We start from the raw sequence: 14,058 nt of genomic DNA on the forward strand, positions 1-14,058 counted from the left end.
GGCTTAAAGCCCCCAAAATGCCGTTGCCGAACGGGAGCCCTCCATTGTGCGGCCGCCCGCCGTCACCGGAGGTCTCCTGGATTTCTTTTTTAATCATATAGAATTCATAGAATTTACAGTGCAGGAGGCCATTTGGCCCATCGAGTCTGCACCGGCTCTTGGAAAGAGCACCCTACCCAAGGTCAACACCTCCACCCTATCCCCATAACCCAGTAACCCCACCCAACACTAAGGGCAATTTTGGACACTAAGGGCAATTTATCATGGCCAATCCACCTAACCCGCACATCTTTGGACTGTGGGAGGAAACCGGAGCACCCGGAGGAAACCCACGCACACACGGGGAGGATGTGCAGACTCCGCACAGACAGTGACCCAAGCCGGAATCGAACCTGGGACCCTGGAGCTGTGAAGCAATTGTGCTATCCACAATGCTACCGTGCGGCCCGTACACTCTTTTTATTATCTCCCTCAGATCACCTTTACCACTTGTGTATTTCTCATGTCCCCAGTTTCTATCCCTCACCGGCTGAAACTGATGTCGGAAACTAAGCCTTTATTTATGAACTAACTCATAATCATCTGCCATTTCTGCTGCTAATCTCACAGTTTTAACCCTCTGTTCTTCCACATGAGTTCTCACTACATCAGGAATTGAATTTTTAAACTCCTCCAAAAGTATAATTTCTCTGAGATCATCATACGTTTGGTCTATTTTCAAAGCCCTTATCCACCTATCAAAATTTCTCTGTTTGAGCCTTTCAAACTCCATGTATGTTTGACCAAATTCTTTCCTTAAATTTCTAAACCTTTGTCTGTAAGCTTCAGGCACTAGCTCATATGCACCAAAGATGGATTTTTTCACCTCCTCATACGTTCCAGATACCTCCTCCGGTAGTGAGGCAAACACTTCACTAGCTCTACCTACCAGCTTTGTTTGAATCAGTAATACCCACATATCCTGTGACCATTTCATTTGTTTAGCTACCTTCTCAAATGAAATGAAAAGGTTTCTACCTCCTTCTCGTCAAACCTTGGCAATGCTTGGACATATTTAAATAGATCCCCACCACGTCTTCGACTATGACGCTCTATCTCACTATCCTCATCAATCTCATCCAACTGTATGTTTCCCTTTGCGTCTGCCAATTTTAACTGATTTTCATGTTTCATAGTCATTTTATGAAGTTCAAACTCTTTCTCTTTTTCCCTTTCCTCTCTATCTCTTTCTTTGTTTCTTTCTTCTCTCTCTTCTTTTTCCTCTCTATCTCTATCTTTTTCTTTGTTTCTTTCTTCTCTCTCCTTTTCTTTTTCTCTCATTGCATATTCAAGCTGCTTTAATTCTTTTTCATGTTCAAATTGCATAATCTGCAACTGGAGCTTTGCTATTTCTAATGAGTCAGAATGTATCTCAGGCAAATTTAAATGCTCAGCTACCACGGTAAGTACCTCATCTTTTCGCATTTTGCCAGGCAATGTTAACTGTAATGCTTTTGCCAAACCGAACAGTCTGCTTTTAGTCTCTGTCCGTAAGGTATTGCGTGTTACCGTGTCCACCACCAAAAACTGTTCCTTTAAACATCCAAAAGACTTCAAACCTTCAAAAACAGACATTAGGTTACATTCAATATATTTATAGTCTTTGGATTGCAGACATCAACAGACCAGTTCTGTGTTTCTTCCTGCAGCTCACAGCAAAACACACAGACACTCCCAGCTGCGTTCTCAAACTGAAACTCAAAAAAGCAGAAGTGAGCTCAGCTCCCCCCACCCTCTGACATCACTTCAGTAATATGATCAGCCCTATTTCTTAAAGGTACATTGCTTAAACATCCATTTCTTAAAGGTACTCTCACATGACAATTACATATGATAAACCTGCGGATTTGAAACAGAACAGACCAGACCAGAAACACATGAACGTCCGTCAATATCTCCGAAGTGAAAAGAGTTGTTAGCCCATCATCAAATATACAATGTCTGTGAATGTTTTGATGAAATGTCTATTCTTGCTCCACTTGGAACAAGATCAGAGCAACTGAAATAATGTTTGCAACTACTTTCAGCCAGGATAATGTGAATATGATTAACCTAATAAGTTATAACAAATAAATTATGAAAATAAAAAGGATTGCTCTAATATCTCCCAAAGTACATGAATCACTTTGAAGTGACATTTATGTAGGTAAATGAGAGAAAGTATGTGCAACAAGCTGGCACACAGATTTAATGTAAACTCAGCATCAATTTCCAGATTGCTTACACAAAAACATTGACATAATCAAATATTTTGGGGGCGTGTCTGATGGGAGCCAATGTAGAAAATTCTCATTGTAGGATTTAACAGGTTGCTGCTTAAACAGAGCAAAATTAACCATGATGTCTGAATGACTAGAATAATCACTCGACACCCAGATCCATTCCAATCGTCAAAGGCTTTAGTAATTTACAATGGTGGGGAGCAGGCCTCTGGACTCAACCATGCGCTTCTCCACCGAACAATGGAAACCATACAGTTCTGATCTATTTATTCAGCCCATCCCGACTGATTATAATCCAACCAATGCGCTTCTTGATTACATACACATCCAACCAAGGTAATAATTAGGTTTCTTGTGGCTACGTTATCAGCTCATGGTCAATCTTTGACCATCTCATGATAGTTGCAAATCATCTTATCATCAATCCTTGGGTTCTTACAATGGATCTCTTTGCTCAGGACTTCCTTCTCTTAATCATATGACTGACATTTCTTTGTTGCACACTGCAGCGGGCGGCCCCCTTGATAAGGAACCTTGCTGAGTTAGCATAACCGTCTGCAAAGAACTTGGTCAAGCTGTTCCAACCCAGAATGTCTTACACTTCAGTTAGTAACATATATATATATATATATAAACATGTAGCTGCCTCGACCACGACTGACCCCAATAATGTATCTACTGGATATTTGAACATTTCGAAATGTTGTATACTTCTGAATAATTGTAATTACACCTTCACTTCTAATGAGACACATCTGAAATGTAAATGTATTGATCTTGCTTACGACCTGTACTTCTTGCAAGTGACATACAGACATAATGTACTGCCTCTTCTCATCACATTGTGTACGCGGCCTGGGATGTTCAACTACATTAATGGAACTGTATAAATTCAAGTTGCTGTTGGTTTAATACATAGAACATACAATCCAGTGCTCACTCATTCACAGCGCACCACCATTGGATATATGCTACATTAAAAAAAAACAATAGTTTTAGATATATATTTAAAAGGGCAAATCGATTATCCAGAATTCGCTGCTCGCCGAAAGGTAGCCTTGTGGAGTGCGCACGCGCAGGCGATGATGTAATTGTGGTTCAGCGGCTGGCTCAGTGGGGTGATGTGGAGTGCGCACGCGCAGGCTCTCAGTCCGTTCACCCTCTGCCGCCTGGAGCAGGTAAGCAAAGGCAAGGCCGCCATTATAAAGGCATCGCGAACCGGTGCAGGGCCGAGGTTGCTTAACACGGCTGTTGCCAACGATGGGACGATGTTGTCGGCTGCAAGCACTTGTAAGTGGGGCGCACAGGACGGGGAGAAGACGAAGCAGAGGGTCAGGCAGGAACTGTGGAGGGAAACCGTTATTTTACATCTTTTGACCTGAGACATCAAGTCGGTGTTTCTCTCTCTCTCTCCACAAATGCTGCCTTACTGGCCGAGTATTTACGGCACTTTTCGGTTTTTGTTTTTATTTCGGATTTCCAGCATTCGCAGTATTTTGCTTTTGGAATTTGGTATGTTGCATCGGACAAAAATATCCGATGGCTCCAGTTCCGCCATCTTGTGTTAGGAAGGTCGCATCTCTGCAATGTACAGCACGGCGCATGCGCTGTTCTTTAGCCCCCCCCCCCCCCCCCCCCGAGCTTTTGGCATCTTTCCATCCAGTTCCAGTGACCGAGGAAGATAACCAACTGGTTTCAAAGACTGGAGTTATTATATGGTGCCATTTCCCCAACCCTACCACATTAAGTCTAAGCATATTATTTGTTCTGGGGTGAATGAGCATGTTAGAGAATGGATGCCTTGATTAATTTCCTATTCCTCAAGAGAATGGCCCCATAACAACCGTGGCAATGTCTGGCGGATTACCACTCTGGATGGACCCTCATTGGAATTCCAAAGCCCCTGTATCACCCAACCTTCCTGTTGGCTTGGTGAGACATGAGCAGCAAATTAGAGTAACTGGGGTGCAGAGAAGAAATACACTTTAAAGTTTGATGAAGGCAAGTGGTGGTTCAGACATCGGGTTGGAGACCGAGTGAGATGTCGGATGGAGCAAGCGAGGGTGTGTTCTTGGTTGGATGCTGTGGTAGTTCCACTGGAGGCTCTGGGTGTGCAGGTTGGTCTGGAGTTCATAGTGTTTTTTTCCCCTCCTAACTCTTTTTCAGAGTGACTGTCAATGTAAAACTGGCAGAACCATCCGAAGTTAGCAACTTTAACTTGCTGTGTTGGATGGTTCCCAGCCCAGTGCAATTATCCAGGAGAAATTATCCCCTCTGGATAATTACTGGGTAAATGGGTAGCACGGTAGCTCAGTGATTAGCACTGTTGCTTCACAGCGTGAGGGTCCCATTTCCGGCTTGCGTCACTGTCTGTGCAGCGTTTGCACGTTCTCCCTGTGTCTGCGTAGGTTTCCTCCCACAAGTCCCGAAAGAGGTGCTTGTTAGGTGAATTGGACATTCCAAACTCTCCCTCTGTGTACCCGAACAGGTGCCATAGTGGCGACTAGGGGATTTTTCACAGAGCTTCATTGCAGTGTTAATGGAAGCCTACTTGTGACAATAATAAAGATTATTAAATGTGGAAACTTCCTAGAGTGCATCATTGGGGTACTCCAAATGTGATGCTGGTGAACCAGGAAGTTATGGACCAATTGAGCTCAAATTGTCACTTGATAGTATAAAATGTGAACATTGCTGAAAATAAAGTCATGTTGCTGAAGCTTTTCACATTGCACTCCTCAGGACAATTGCAAGAATGCCAAATTTCAAACTATCATCATTTATGAAAGAAAAGGTACTGGAAAAGTAAGGCATCTCAAATACTTGAGCAACAGATTTAGCAAGTCATTTCATTCTGCTACTATGCAGTGACGGCATGAGTGATATTTTCCACGAATGTGATATTACCATTAGTCCAAAAAGGAACTCTGCCTACTGCATAATTGAACAAAATTGTGTATGAATTTCAGTGCCATTGTGATTTGAGGTACTTTGGCTGTATGTTCCAGTAATTGGCTGATCAAATCCAGCAGCATATTCCTTTGGTTATTCATAATAGGCAGGATACAAACTGCTCAACCAGCCTCCTTTATTTTCTCTGTGGCAACACCTCAACCAATCTCAGTTGATTTGCCAACCAGTCAGCAAGCACCCTTTTCTCCTCTTGTGTAAATTGTTGAGTGTTTAAAGTTGGCTGCTTTAGTCCTGATGAGTGAAAGATGAAAGTCTTTGGTAACATGTCCCCCTCTTCAGCAAAACGTAGAGTCTGATCACGTACTGCTTTTCATGGAAACTATTCATACTACAATTAGCAATGCAAACAAGTATATCTCAACTATGAACAAGCTTGGTGTCACTTGCTTTATATGGAACTGGAGAATTCCATACAAGATTGAGGTGATCAGCCGGTCAATCTCTTTATTCTTTCATATTTAATTAATCAAATATCCTTTTTGTGCTTTCACTCCCAGCTCCATGCAAATCTACATCTTTTTTAAAGTCCCACCTCATCCAAATAACTAATAACTTCAGTTTTAAGAAGAATGGGTCTCCCAAGCCTGTCAATGGCAAATGCCTGGATTAGAGTTAATAATGATTGTGTATCCACTCCTTAGCAGCTAAAACTCTTATTTGTCTATAATGCTTTTTACCGACTAAACATTGTTAACAGAAACTCACTTAAACCTAAAGTTAATATTACGGTATTCCTGTTTGCTTCTCAACATCACAAGCCAGGTAAGGAAAGAGTTGGGTTGAGTGTTGTGTATATTATTGGCGGGGGGGGGGGGGGCGGTCTTGGATTACCATAAGACTGCATGAATAACTATGGTTTTTAAAACCTTTTCTGCTGTTTTGCAATTTTTTTCTATTCAAGGAAGGAAGGTTTTACATTAATATTGCACCTTTCATAACATACGTAATATCCAAATGTTACAACATTGGGCGAATGCACAGTCAGTTCCAGCCTCACTGACCCAACGAAGGTGAATTAACCAATAATTTGTGTATTTTCCTGAGATCTTTGACCCTTGACTGCTCCAATGAGTTACAGGCACCAGATATATACGTGAAATATTAACACTGTTTATACAAGAGTAAAAGATGAACATATGTTAAGAATGAAACCATGGTCTGCTCATTTAATTATTCCCAAAACCCTGTCCCACCCTCCACCCTGTCCCACCCTCCACCCAGACACGCACAAGACAGACACACGATGGAGAGCGCAGAAAGGGTTTAAAAAAAACAAAACAGGGATTAAGTGGCATGAGAGATTTGAGGATCCTCGCTGCTGGGGTTGAGGCCTTTTTAGGTGGTGATCTCTTCAGAATGCGAGGTGTTGAACCGCCTGTTAGTTTGGATCTTAAAGCTGGGCCACTGAATTCTCGCTGTGGGATCCCCTCCAGGGACACGTTTCAACTTGTGTTGAGCTGAGCCTTACCATCGGAAGATGCACTTCAGGTCTGCTCAGTTTCTGAAGTGGTCAGCTTTAGCAGACTCGCAGCTTCTCTCAGTTAAACAGAATATCAGAGCAGCAGTTTTTGCAGGGCCTTTGAGTGGTCTGGGAACTTTAATGGGAGAGGAGTCGGAAAGTTCCCTCTCCCCAGCTCTATCTTCAAGCTTTGACTGCTCACTAACTGCTCTGTTTACCTGAAGGGAGTTCCAGCTAAGATTTGAGAGAAAAGTTCACCTTCCTGGGAGAGATTCAAAAGGATTCTGCTCCGCTCTGCAGCTCCAAACAAAACCCTGATTTGGGGAAATAGTCTCAGAGTGCCTACCAGCTCGGCTGAAGAGAAAACACAGCCTCCAACGGAGGTTTTCCAGAGAGAATTCCACCCCCTTCAGGGAGAGAGAACTCAATGCCTTCAGCCCTGTCCCGAAACAAAACAAACTTAAGAGCAAACCTGCCTGTCTAGAAACTACTGAACGGTTTTCACCAATCGCGGACGACAGGGGATTGTCCCGGAATACTAGAAGAGCCGATTGTCAGAGCACATACTGCTATTTGTTTTTTAAAATCAAAGGGGTAGACCCAGCAATGTCCAGGTGCAGAAAGTATAACAGCCAAAAGAATAGGTATTGCAAGGAAATGAGTCATGGTTCCTTACACAAAATATGTTACAACACTGCAAAGCATTCCATTGTCTGTTACACAACCAATTTTCAAGTCCTGTCAAACAACAAACGATCAGTTAATCTGCTTTTGATGTTTGTGGATAATTATTTGCCAGAACCCGTTACAAACCTCTTTGAATAATACTATGGGGTCTTTTACATATATGCCACAAGGCAAACTGGTCATGATCTCGATGAATCAGTTTCCACGCTCCAGGAAAACATCTTCCTAGAGTCAGAGGGTGTAAAGTGATTATTTTCCATAGGGGTGCACTGGTACTTCAGACAACCTTCAGATTAAATTCCATCCCAGTCTCTGGCATTCTGTATTTTTCAGTATTATATGGGTTAAGGTTCCAGCCCACAATTCACTCCCAGGTATCTTATTGAGCACAATAACATTCACTTGCATGGACGTACAATTGACCACCATACCAGATAGTGGATTCACACATGACAGTCACTTCAAATGCTCAGCGTACATAATGTACACTGGATTGTCACACTTGAATGCATTCACACGAAAGACAACTATTTGAATCCAAAGAGAAAATGCTGGAAAATCTCAGCAGCTCTGGCAGCATCTGTAGGGAGAGAAAAGAGCTAACGTTTCGAGTCCAGATAACCCTTTGTTAAGCCCAAAGGTTATTCTCTCGATGTGGTTGTTATATATGCTATAATTTGACGTATGTGCACTTAAAACTGCAGCGTATCTCGCTGACTGAATTTGAGACCTGACTTTGAAAGATGTAAACAGCTTCTATTCTGGCAGTAAATTCTTACTGGGTTGGATAAAGGAATTTCACAAAAATTATGTATGAATGGAGCGTTTGTCTGTTTGTTCTTGGGTTAAAACAACCGGTGTTTCAGAGTTGCTCATTTCATTGCATTTGTATTTAGCCAAGCGAGCCAAGTCATCAAGGTAATGATGCAAATCATTTGAACCAGTCATTGCTGGGAAATGAATGCATGTTGGAAAACATCCTGAAATGCTGAACAGTAATATAAGGAATTTAAAATAAATGGTTTCTCAAATTCTATTTGAATACGTGCAATGGTGGCAGGTAACAGTTCATATTTTATATACTCGCATCCAAGGTTTTGATAATGGCATTTGTCAACCTGCTGAATGAGAACGCAAAACATTTAGTTGACACTGTAGTTTGAAAAATTTGATTGTAAAATCTGATTGTATTTGCCAACTATATTCCATGTGCAGCACTGTGTTCTAGTCACTCATGGCTCATTCCTATGTTCTCGGCTGCTTTCTTTCTCTTTATTCTCCATGCATTTGTTTTGTCAGGTGGAGAATTCTTGTGGATTTTCTTTTCAGCTATTTTTAGCTGAAAATGGCCTACCTATCTTTCCCTTTCCTTTTGGGGCTCACTTTTTCTCTAAGTCTGTATTTTCCCTTTCATCACTGCTGCTAATATGCCAGTAATAAAAATGGGTTTAGAGCCGTGTCTCATTCAGTCCAGCCGCTATGAGCTTTGCTTTAGTCTGGTTAGAAATAAAATATTGCTCCATTTCTCAGTCCATCCATCTAATAATGGGTGACATCAATATTTATTTTTCTCTGTGAAGTCATTGATAAATTAGATTTCTCTGTAATGGATAAAGTTCTAATCTCACTTTTAAAGCACACTTTCTTAATTTGTTTTAAACTTGGTTCATCCAATCTGGAATTTTTACACATGCCAGTTGAAAAAACATTTGCTCAAATTGGAAAGCGAGACCTCGCACAACAAAAACAGATCATGCTGGAAATTCTCGGGGCTGACAGCATCTGTGGAGAGGGTAAAGAGCTAACGTTTTGAGTCTGGATAACTCTTTGTCCGAACTGAGATACCTCCAGTGGGTTCAATTTGTCAAATTAAGTAGTGTGTGTAGATCTGGGTATCACAATTCAAGAAAGTATGTACAAGAGTGTAGAAAACAAATCTCAAATGGTTCCAGTAATGAGCAACTTCAGTTGCATAGATTGGAGAGGTTGGGACTGTCTCCATGAAAAAGAGAAAGTTGAGAGGAGATTGGATAAAGGAATTCAAAATTATGAGGGTCTGGACAGAGTACACTGGGACGGGGGGTGGTGGACTATTTGCTATTGATGTAAGGATTGAAAGCAAATGGGCACAGATTTAAGGTAATTCTAATGAAGACATGAGGAAACCATTTTTCACTGTTTATGGGATGTGGAATGCATTGCCTGACAGCATGATGGAGGCCAATTCAAGAGGGCATTAAACTATCTGAAAAGGAAGAATAAGCAGAGCGATTGGGAGAAGACCCTGCCCGTTGCAGACCAGCACTCTTGTCGCAACTCAAAAGACCACAAGGTCAGCTGGATTGGCCATGCTAAAATTGCCCCTTGGCTGCGGAGGGGTGGGCTGGATGGGGTGCTCTTTTGGATGGTTGGTGCATACTCGATGGGCCGAATTACCTCCATCTGCACCATAGGGATTCTATGATTCTAAAACAAGAAATTCAGTCCATAATTCTGACAACAAAATGAGAGAGTTAGAATTAACAGTATAATAAAATACAATAAAAAGGCATCTGCATTCCATCAGGGCTGGATTTGAACGTTCTTGGGAGCTGCATATTTACTGTCTTGGTCAATGATAGAAGAGCCTAAAGTATTGAGAGAAAGTACACCATACAAAAGGAAAGTGGTCAGGGTGCCAGTTCATTCTGATAGTAAGAGGTGAGTTTGGCACAAAGGGTTGGAGTCAAAAAATACCAAGTCTGCTGATGCCAAAAGAGAAAATGCTGGAAAATCTCAGCAGGTCTGGCAGCATCTGTAAGGAGAGAAAAGAGCTAACGTTTCGAGTCCAGATGAGTCTTTGTCAAAGTCTGCTGATGCCATGTAGTGGCAGTTGAATAAAGATCGTGTGTGGCATGCAAAGGAAGCTTGGTCTCTGGCTGGGTTTATAGATGTTACAGGTAACAAGTTCCGAAGGCCTTATCCACATTGGCATTTATGGAGGCTTTGTCTGCCATTGAATTACTCTTGCTGAGCAGAGTCTGGAAATGAAGTATGCTCTGCCTTTTTACCTGTGTAGATGGACCTTGTTCATTCTCACAACTCCGTATCGAGGATTTAAATTAAGCTGACAGGAAGCAAGGTTGACCATCTAAACACTTTAGGACTAAATGTTAATGCCTCGAACTGGTAACTTGAATGACGGTCAGTGCAGCCACCATGGTGGTATTGTACAGAGTGAGGCGCACTGGATAAACTTGTTCTGTGTGACAATAATGAACCCAGGTTATGGTTTCCACCCCTGCGATCGATGGTCTGTCGATGAAGAGATTTGGTGCTTCTTTGATCAGTTCTATCCAGACTGAAGAGGTATGCAGGTCTGGGGGGGGCGGTGGGGAAGAGGGCATGTGTTTGTCTTGTACAGGAGAGGCTGAGACAGCAAAGTAGTCTGTGAGTGAGGAGCTGATTGGCAAGCCGCAGTGAATGCATTCCTCTCGAAACGCTCGGATTCATTTGCTTGCCGATGGTTGCTGGAAGACAGGGCCCCGCCCTCCCTCATCTCTGCCCCACACACTATACAGCACATGCATGTCATATGATCCTTCACATGGTCTTGCATTGAGGTGCCTGTACATGTATGTAAAAGCATTGGATTTGCATTTCAATCTTCGGCTCACTGTTCATTCTTTGCTTGAACTAGCCTGCCCAGCTAGCCTGACAGCCCCCGCCCATGACGCCTAGCATCCTACCCCCCACTGATTCCCCTCCCCCACGTTAGTGCAAACAGTCAAAACAAAGGCTAGAAATAAAAACAAATAAACAATCCCTTCCAATTCCGAACACAGAGACTCATCCCTTAACAAAGCACTGTGTCATTCCTTTTTAAAAACAATTTCCTATTCAGGGATAATTTAACGTGGCCAATCCACCTACCCTGTACATCTTTGGGTTGTGGGAGTGAAACCCACGCAGACACTAGGAGAATGTGCAAACTCCACATGGGCAGTGACCCGGGGTTCTGTTATCATTCCTGTCACACACTCCTCACAGATACTCTGCACTCCCAGTACATTACCCTAATTCATTGTATTCTTCTGATCTTCCACCCTCTCGGGCTTGACTCCCTATTAGATAAGCTGACAGCTTCTCTCTTTTCCAATAAAGAGCTTATCTATGCACTCAGGACTGGCTCATTTATGAGAAGCAACCCAAATGCCCCATCCTACTCTTGCATTAACCTTCTTGCCCAGTATGCCTGTTGGAAGATAAACGTGCCAATCTCCTCCCTGTACAATTCATCCCTTCCTCTGCTAAGCCAGTGATCTCGGCCAGTAAGTCAGCTCTCACTGCCCTTCAAGCATCTCCCTCCTGAATACAGGAGACTTGGGAGCATGAGTCGGCCATTCAGCCTCTCTAGTTGGCTCTGCCATTCGATGCTGATCTGATTGTGGCCTCCACTCCAATTTCCTGTTTGCCCCAGCCCTCGATTCCCTTGTCAATAAATGTTTATCTAACTCAGCCCCAATGACCCAACCTTCACTGCTCCCTAGGGAAGAGAATCTCACTGACTGACAACCATCTGAGAGAAACTTTTTCTCCACATCTCAGTCTTAAATGAATGACTCCTAATTTCTAAACCGTGTCCCCAATTTCTAGACTCCAACACCCCCCCCCCCCCCCCCCCAAAAAAAAGGGGAAACAGCATCTCAGTGTCCACCCTGTCCTCTCGGTAAAATCGCCACTCATTCTTCTAAATCCCAACGAGTACAGACTGAACATAGGATAATCCTAAGTGAACCTTCTCTGAATGGCTTCTTGTGCGGTTATCTCCTTCCCTAATACGAGACCAAAACTGTACACAGTACTCCAGAGGTGGTCTCTCTGAGATCCCCCTTGCAATAAATTGCAGCATTCCATTTGCCTTCCTAATCACAAGTTGCACCTACATACTAACCTTTTGTGATAAATGTACCAGGACACCCACATCCCTCTATACCTCCGAGTTTTGCTACTTATTTTTATTTAAATAATCTTTATTAGTGTCACAAGTAGGCTTACATTAACACTGCAGTGAAGTTACTGTGAAAATCCCCTGGTCGCCACACCAGATCCGGTGCCAGTTCGGGTGCACAGAGGGAGAAATCAGAATGTCCAATTCACCTTACAAGCACGTCTTTCAGGACTCGGAGGAAACCCACGCAGACACATGGAGAACATGCAGACTCTGCATAGACAGTGACCAAGCCGGGAATAAAACTGGGGTCCCTGGCGCTGTGAAGCAACAGTGCTAACCACTGTGTTGCTGTGCTGTACTGCCTGCCAAAGTGGAAACATTTACATTTTTCCACATTACTCTCTCATCTGCCCACTCACTTTATCTAAATCCCTTTGCAGATTCTTGATAACTTTCTGACCTATCTTTGTGTCATCAGCAAATTTAATTACCATACATTCAGTCCCTTCATTCAAGCCATTAATTTAGACTGTAAATCTGTACAAGTATACAGACCCCAGTACTGATCCCTATGGTAATCCATTAATTACAGCTTGTCAACCTAAAAATTACCCATTTATCCCTATTCTGCTTCCTGTTAGCTAACCAATCCTCTCCATTCTAATATGTTATAGACTACATCAGGAACTCGTAATTTGCGAAATAAGCTTTGATGTGGCATCTTTATTGAATGCTTTTTGGAAATTCAAGTGTGCCACGTCTACAGGTTCCCCTTTATTCATCTGCTTGTTCCCTTATGAACAAAGTCATTATAATTCGTAAATTATTGAGACTTCCGGTGGTGGCCATGGAGCGAGTGGTCGCACATTTGGTGGCTCCCACTCAGTGTTTCAGTCCTTCCCCACCCAAATGATGTTGTATTTGAGGGCAAAAGATGTATAAGTGCCCAGAGAAGGTAATACTCGTTTATTGATCCATACACCAACCTCCCCAGAGGAGAAGTGCCACGAGAAAGAACAAGCAGTTGGAGCAGGAAAGCTTTAGTGGTGTGACACAGATGAAGGTGGTGGAGGGCAAGGGGGCAGCGCTGCCTGCCCAGCGGTCGATGGAGCAGCTGGTGGCGTTTTTAAATAACAGATTCCAGCAGCAGAGGAAAGAGGCCTTGGAGGATTTGGCCAAGGTGGTGGGGTAGCTTAAGGCGGTGATTGAGTGAGTGGAGCAGAGGCAGGAGGCTCTGGGCCTGGCGATCCAGAAGATGGAGGAGTCGGTGGTGGAGCATGAAGATTGGCTGACTTCGCTGGAGGCAAAGATAAGGATGGTGATGAGCAGCCAAAAGAGACCGAGAGAAATTGGAGGAGCTTGAGAACGGCTCCAGGAGGTAGAATTTGAGGATTGTTAGGATACCTGAAGGTATTGAGGGAGCGGCGGCCGTCATGTTTGTGGCAAGTCTGCTGGAGAGCCTGGTGAGAGAGGGGGGCCTTGGCCGGCCCTTCAAGGTGGATCAGGCACATGGGTGCTGAAGAGAATGCCACAGATTGAGGAGCTGCCAAGGGCGATGGTGGTGAGACTGCACCGGTTCCTGGATAAAGAGAAGATCTGGAGGTGGGTGAGGCAGATGAAGAAATGCACCTGGGAGGGGAGTGAGCTGTGAATTTATCAGGACCTGGGTGCAGAGATGGCTAAGCGGAGGGCTGGGTACAAGCGGATAAAGGCGGCCCTCTTCAAGAAGGAGATGAAGTTTTGTA

General features: G+C 43.3%; 1 protein-coding gene across 1 annotated transcript in view; it reads left to right on the forward strand.

Moving 5' to 3' along the window:
• The first annotated feature begins 3,303 nt into the window (after window positions 1-3,303).
• Window positions 3,304-14,058, forward strand: part of LOC140419477 (uncharacterized) — a 56,478-nt gene continuing 45,723 nt past the window's right edge. Inside the window, exon 1 of the mRNA XM_072503359.1 lies at window positions 3,304-3,439. The gene's annotated coding sequence lies outside the window, so the exon portion shown is untranslated. The remainder of the gene's footprint in view (window positions 3,440-14,058) is intronic.

The sequence above is a fragment of the Scyliorhinus torazame genome, chromosome 1, assembly GCF_047496885.1.
Source record: "Scyliorhinus torazame isolate Kashiwa2021f chromosome 1, sScyTor2.1, whole genome shotgun sequence".
NCBI lineage: Eukaryota > Metazoa > Chordata > Chondrichthyes > Carcharhiniformes > Scyliorhinidae > Scyliorhinus > Scyliorhinus torazame.